The sequence below is a fragment of the Schistocerca piceifrons genome, chromosome X (assembly GCF_021461385.2).
Source record: "Schistocerca piceifrons isolate TAMUIC-IGC-003096 chromosome X, iqSchPice1.1, whole genome shotgun sequence".
Taxonomy (NCBI): domain Eukaryota; kingdom Metazoa; phylum Arthropoda; class Insecta; order Orthoptera; family Acrididae; genus Schistocerca; species Schistocerca piceifrons.
In genome coordinates, this window is record NC_060149.1 from 61,633,660 (window position 1) to 61,640,586 (window position 6,927).

Below are 6,927 nucleotides of genomic sequence, written 5' to 3' on the forward strand. Positions count from 1 at the left end.
TAAGCGCTCGGGTTCGTAATCCGCAGGTCGCCGGATCGAATCTCGCGAGATGCAATTTTTTTTTATTATTAGTTTTTTGTAATTCAAATATATATATATATATATATATATATATATATATATATATATATATAAACTATTAATGAATTGCTTATGCATGCTGGTGAAGGCGGATCGCTCTCCAATTGTACCGCCTCCATTTTTCCGTTTTTTTAACAGGGTGTACCAAAGCTCTCCCGTCCCCATTGATTTTCGACGATGTTATAAGTTGCGCTAGGGACCGCATCTACCTTCTTTCGAAGTTAGCAGGCAACTACGCTGTTATGCGGCGGCTCGTTTCGGCCCATTCAACATCTGTCCTTCAAGTGTAACGAGCGAGTAACGGAGTTTATATTTCATACCTGCCACAGCGAATTTGTGTTCGTGGGGTCTCTATTCTAATTCGAACGTTTGACTTACGCTATACGTATTCGTTTCGGAATATCGTTTCTACGTCTTTCGTTAACTATACGTGGTTAACATTATGAAGACAATTAATAACATTTGTGAAATACAACTTTGTTTGCGGAAAAAATAATGATGTTCGAAGTCGCCAGTTCTTCCACGACAAACGACTTTCAACAACTTATTATATGCATCATTGTTGCAACTGATTGCCGGGAATTATATATATATATATATATATATATATACACATTTGAATTACAAAAAACAAATACTAAAAAAAAATTGCATGGTGCGAGATTCGATCCGGTGACCTTCGCCTTACAAAGCTGAGCGCTTACCGCTGCGCTACGACGCTGTGGAATATTATTAATCATAGAGAGTATTTCACCGTAACGGTTTCTTTTAACTGTCGATTTTCTCGATAACGGCTGAGAAGTGCATCTTGGTGCTTTGCTACATCACACCTCTGGCCATGAGCTTTTATTATGCGCAGTATGAATCGAATCTGAATTTCACAGTTGGCGGCCTCCCCTTGTGAGTTGTGCGTGTGAAATTTTCTTAAATATAATTGAATCAGTTAGAACTCAGAGCTTTTATTTACAATTATAGGCCGGCCGGTGTGTCCGAGTGGTTCTAGGCGCTTCAGTCTGGAGCCGCCAGACCGCTACGGTCGCAGGTCCTAATCCTGCCTCAGGTATGGATGTGTGTGATGTCCTTAGGTTAGTTAGGGTTAAGTAGTTCTAAGTCTAGGGGACTGATGAGCTCAGATGTTAAGTCCCATAGTGCTCAGAGCCAATGGAACCATTTTACAATTATAGTCCCAGATCCCGCTGAATAAACAAAGAGTAGGAACATTTATTTCAGTGAACAAAAGAAGAATGTGGACTTCCAGACTGAAAGCTATGGTCAGTATGTTCTCCATCGTTTTCTGGCTGACCACAAAAATAGTTTTCAGAAGCACGTAGAAGACGAATATTATTTCTTATTATTAACCTGCCGCTCCACACGGTGTCATGTTACACATCCTGCGTCAGATTACCCACTTGGGCTCTGTGCTTCCCCCACTCCCTTTCTCCCCCAGAACCACCGGGAAATGATCAAATTCACCCTGGAGAATCACCCAGGCAATTATTTTACCTACATTCAAGGTCACATGACATAAAAATGGTGGTAGCCCGCCTTCCCTCCTCTCTGGACTAATGATCATGCGCCCCCTCCCCTCCCTTTATGATATTATTATGCCAACAGCCTGAGCCGACCGTCATTTGAGGTGTGAACTTGAGAGTGAGAGGATGGTGAAGCGCCAGCTGCATGAGTAGGAATCATCCAGCGTTCCCAGGCATAAGAGGAATAAGAAAATATCTATGAATTCCTAAGGGACCAAAATGCTGAGGTAAGAGGAATAAGACTGGTAGTAAGTACCTATTATAATTATTAACATTGTTATTAACAAAATTATATATTTGAATATATGCTTTTGATTTATCATTGCACCAGCAGCGCAACGTGCCCCTGAACCAGTTTTAATGAAAGTGATGAATAAGGCTACACTACTGACCGCATTGCCGCAGCAGATGGAGTCCCCGATTTATCGCAGAACGGCAGGCAAGTCCCCTGACAAGAGTACTACTGTTCACAAGCACACATACAACATCACTGCTTCTGGATCTAAAGGAGTAGATGTGGGTCTGGATCCTGATAAAGACTTTGCTGTGGTTATTGAAATTGAAAACGTGCAATGCATTGATTCTAAAGGTCAATATTCATGGTACAAGTGGCAATAAATGAGCAGTATTATGGGTTACGTAAAGAATAAGATGACTGACCAGTGTGAGGTATCCCCTAAGTCTACTGATATTCAAATTCTAGGCCGTGAAGTCTCATAGTCGTATAGGAAACAGGTAATAGTCCAATGCACCTAAACTCGTACGTCTTTCAGTAAGTTTACTATAATTGTGCATAAGTACTTCACAAGTATTTTGTGATTTCACCCACTAGAACATGGAACAGGTGGTCGTAGATTGCTCATCATCTTTCAACCAGTAATCATCCAGCTGAATCTTTGTAACAAATTCGGGAATGTCTAGGTTAAGTCATCGTCTTCTTGAATACACCAAAGCTGTGCATTCACTACAGACATGTAATGGTAGGCCCATCAGCTAACCTGACTTGTAGTGTGCACTCACCTTCCTCGCTTAAGTTAACGAGAAACACCGTCGTTCCAAAATAATCATCACCTTGTTAATTCTGACGATGAACTGACTTTAGAGGCGAGTGTGTCCGTCACATATATACTGCAAAAAAGTATATAAACAGCGGTCGATAAATAGCTCACCACTGGCGAGAAAATCGGAAAATGAGTAAGATGCCGAGGTACTTGGCAGCAGCACCAGCAGCAGGTGAAGTGAAGAGGCACATGACGTGGTAATTATGTTGTTTAACGTTAGCTACAGCTTAAACAACACAGGCTGTAAACGTGTCAGTGCTGGTATGATTTCTGTCCGAGACTTCTATCCGGTAGTCGTATTGGAAATTCCACGATTTTGTGACGTTGAAGTGAAACTATCTGACGATGAATGATATCGACTGTGATACGTCAACGCATGTTTCTGCACTGTTCCACGGCAACTTTCATTCGCCGTCAGTACTACTGGGCAATCATACAGTCACAGTAGGAGACCTCCGTGGAACAATCAAAATATTTAACAGCAGAGAGTGTATACAACTGCAGAAACAGACGTTTACGAATTCAATGTACACAAGTCATAGTATAAAGTATGCTGTAGGCTGTCCACTAAGGTGACAATCGCACGTCTACCGATTATACGAGACGTTATGGAGCAAACTTCTGGACTCTGTGTGTCGCACTCTGCGTCCGTCGGAAGAAGCCGTCGTTTAGTTGTATGATTAATGTTGCGCTAGAATGGAGGTAAATGGAAACGAGCGTTTGGCGTCATTGGCCGGGAGGCCCCGTACGGGGCAGGTCCGGCCGTCTTGGTGCAGGTCTTATTACATACGACGCCACATTGGGCGACCTGCGCGCCGGAGGGGGATGAAATGATGATGAAGACAACACAACACCCAGTCCCTGAGCTGAGAAAATCCCCGACCTAGCCCCGAAAATCGAACCCGGGCCCCTTAGGACGGCAGTCCGTCAAGCTGACCTTTTTTTTTTTTTTTTTTTGTTATGGAGCCAACAGCACTCGGTGTTCCCAGGCGGTCACCCTTCCAATACTAACCGGGCCCGATGTTGCTTAATTTCGGTGATCGGACGAGAACCGGTGTATTCAACATGGTATGGCCGTTGGCGTCCTTATAATGTAGCCGCACGACACAAGACGCATTCGTCTCTTCTGCCAACACACGCAATCGCCGTTTTCGGTGGCACATTTGACGCAAAGCACGTCCTTCCGCCTCGAAGGCGGCGCGGAGTGCGCGCTCGGCGTCTCATAGGCGACTGCCGAACTGACGGGCGACATACCCTCTTCACAAGTGTCTTGTGTTAACCGATCGGTCCTGTGATGATGCTGGAAACTGTAACAAGCCGAATGGTTCATTACTTTCCGATAACATTCGCTGTTTAATTGCGGGTTCTTCAGGGTGTGGGAAAACCAAATTTAGTTCGAACACTGGTAACACATCTTGAGGGGATCCGATTCGAGCACGTGTACATTTTCTCAAAAATCCTGTTTCAACCAAAATATCAGGTATTGCAGGAGATATTGAACAGTATTGAGGAGGTAATCTACCAGACGTTCAGCGCAAGCAGCGATATTCCATCACTTGAAAAAGTGAAGGCAATCATTGTGTTCATATTTGACGACGTCACGACCAGGAAGAGATCAAAAAATATTTCTGCTTTGTACGCCATATGCAAGTCGATATACACGCAACAAAAAAAAGTTTTGCATCACCTCGGTTCCGTGAGTTCCGGGACATGTACAGAAAATTGGAATAGAGATTAACATAAAAGTCGTTTCCGCCCTTTTTATTGTTCATGAAAATTACACATTGCATGTTGTACCTTCAGTGGTGGTGGTCTAGATTGCAGTACACATCGGTACTTCAAATACACAGTCCTCTTGCACTGATGTATGCTTGTATTCATCGTGGCATACTATCCACAAGTTCATCAAGACACTGTTGGTCCAGATTGTCCCACTCCTCAACGGCGATTCGGCGTAGATCCCGCAGAGTGGTTGGTGCGTCACGTCGTCCATAAACAGCCCTTTTCAATCTATAACAGGCATCTTCGATAGGGTTCATGTCTGGAGAACATGCTGGCCGCTCTAGTCGAGCGATGTCGTTATTCTGAAAGAAGTCATTCACAAGATCTGCACGATGGGGGGAGGGGCGAATTGTCATCCATGAAGACGAATGTCTCGACAATATGCTGCCGATATGATTGCACTATCGGTCAGGCGACGGCATTCACGTATCGTACAGCCGTTACGGCGCCTTCCATACCAACAGCGCCACCCCAAAACAGCATGGAACCTCCACTTCGCTGCACTCGATGGACAGTGTGTCTAAGGCGTTCAGCCTGACCGGGTTGCCTCCAAACACGTCTCCGACGATTGTCTGGTTGAAGGCATATGCGATACTCATCGGTGAGGAGAACGTGATGCCAATCCTGAACGATCCATTCGGCGCGTTGTTGAACCCTTCTGTACTGTGCTGCATGGTGTCGTCGTTGCAAAGATGGACCTCGTCATGGACGTCGAGAGTGAAATTACGCATCATGCAGCCTATTGCGCAAGTTTTGGTCGTAATATAATGCGCTTTGGCTGCAAGAAAATCTGTATCTCCTCCATGTCTGAACAACATCACTTTGGTTCAGTCTGAGCCTGGACACTTCCCTTGTTGACAGACCTTCTTGGCCCATAGTAACAATGTGGACGCGATCGAACCGCAGTATTGACCGTCTAGGGATGGCTGAACTACAGACAACACGAGCTGTGTACCTCCTTCCTGGTGGAATGACTGGAACTGATCGGCTGTCGGACCCCCTCCGTCTAACAGGCGCTGCTCATGCATGGTTGTTTACATCTTTAGGCGGGTTTAGTGGTATCTCTGAACAGTCTAAGGGACTGTATCTGTGATACAATATCCACAGTCAACGTCTATCTTCAGCTGTTACGGGAACTGGGAGGATGGAAAACTTTTTTTCATGTCTGTATTTTATTTGAGCCAGACATACTTAAGGATACCAAAGCAGTTGAGCCTGGATAGTGAAAATCTTACTACAGCTTTCAGGTAGGACAGTCTGAACTTAAAGTATATTTATGAAGCTCATGTAGGAACCGACACGCCATTAGGGGATAACTCGCAGTATGGTTTTCTCGTTATTGACAAAACGAAGAAACTGAATGAGAGGTGCTATTTAAAGTATAATTCATGAGTTAATAAACAAAAATTAATCGATCTTATTGTAGATCCTGTTGACAATATAAGTAACAATGATAATGATAATGAACTGAATAACAGAATCTTCAAAACAACTTCAAGAAATACGTAATATGAACAATTTAATAAATTATTCTAATCTTAATAAACAACAATTAATCAATCTTATCACTATATCTCAGAGAAACATTAATAATAATGATAATGAAAATTATTTTCAAAAACTTCTGAGAAAAAGACATGAACAAGTTAAACAAAAAACTTGTAAGAAAAATATAGCTGGTTTTAATTTTCTAGAAGATAAAGATTCTTTCAAATCTCTTAAACGAATTTATAGAAAAGGTTCTGCTATTAAATCAACAATAACTTCTCGAATTAATAATTATAAGAATAATATTGTTGACCATAAGAATTTTTAAATCAGATTAATGAAGAAATAACCACTAAAAATTAAAGAGTATTTTAATTCAAAAACGAGCAATTAAAGTAAATATGAAATTTAAATTTAAACAGACAAGAACAAATACAAGTATTTAATTTTAAAACAACCACTGAAGTTTTATTAAGAAATACTGATTCAGAAAATTATTATCATAAATTAACAAATAAATTATTGACTGAAAAAAATAAGAAATACAAACGAAAAAATCTGGTTGTTCATTATTTTATACAGATGGTTTAGAATTAAATGTTATCAAACACCATCCCCCCCCCCCCATGAACCATGGACCTTGCCGTTGGTGGGGAGGCTTGCATGCCTCAGCGATACAGATAGCCGTACCGTAGGTGCAACCACAATGGAGGGGTATTTGTTGAGAGGCCAGACAAACGTGTGGTTCCTGAAGAGGGGCAGCAGCCTTTTCAGTAGTTGCAAGGGCAACAGTCTGGATGATTGACTGATCTGGCCTTGTAACAATAACCAAAACGGCCTTGCTGTGCTGGTACTGCGAACGGCTGAAAGCAAGGGTAAACTACAGCCGTAATTTTTCCCGAGTGCATGCAGCTTTACTGTATGATTAAATGATGATGGCGTCTTCTTGGGTAAAGTATTCCGGAGGTAAAATAGTCCCCCAT

The 6,927-nt window shown here is 42.3% G+C and overlaps 1 non-coding gene across 1 annotated transcript; it reads right to left on the minus strand.

The window, feature by feature from the left end:
* Positions 1-3,638: 3,638 nt before the first annotated feature.
* Positions 3,639-3,756, minus strand: LOC124723241. Its single transcript, XR_007006553.1, has one exon. It is a non-coding gene; the product is annotated as a 5S ribosomal RNA (ribosomal RNA).
* Between the last annotated feature and the right edge of the window lie 3,171 nt (positions 3,757-6,927).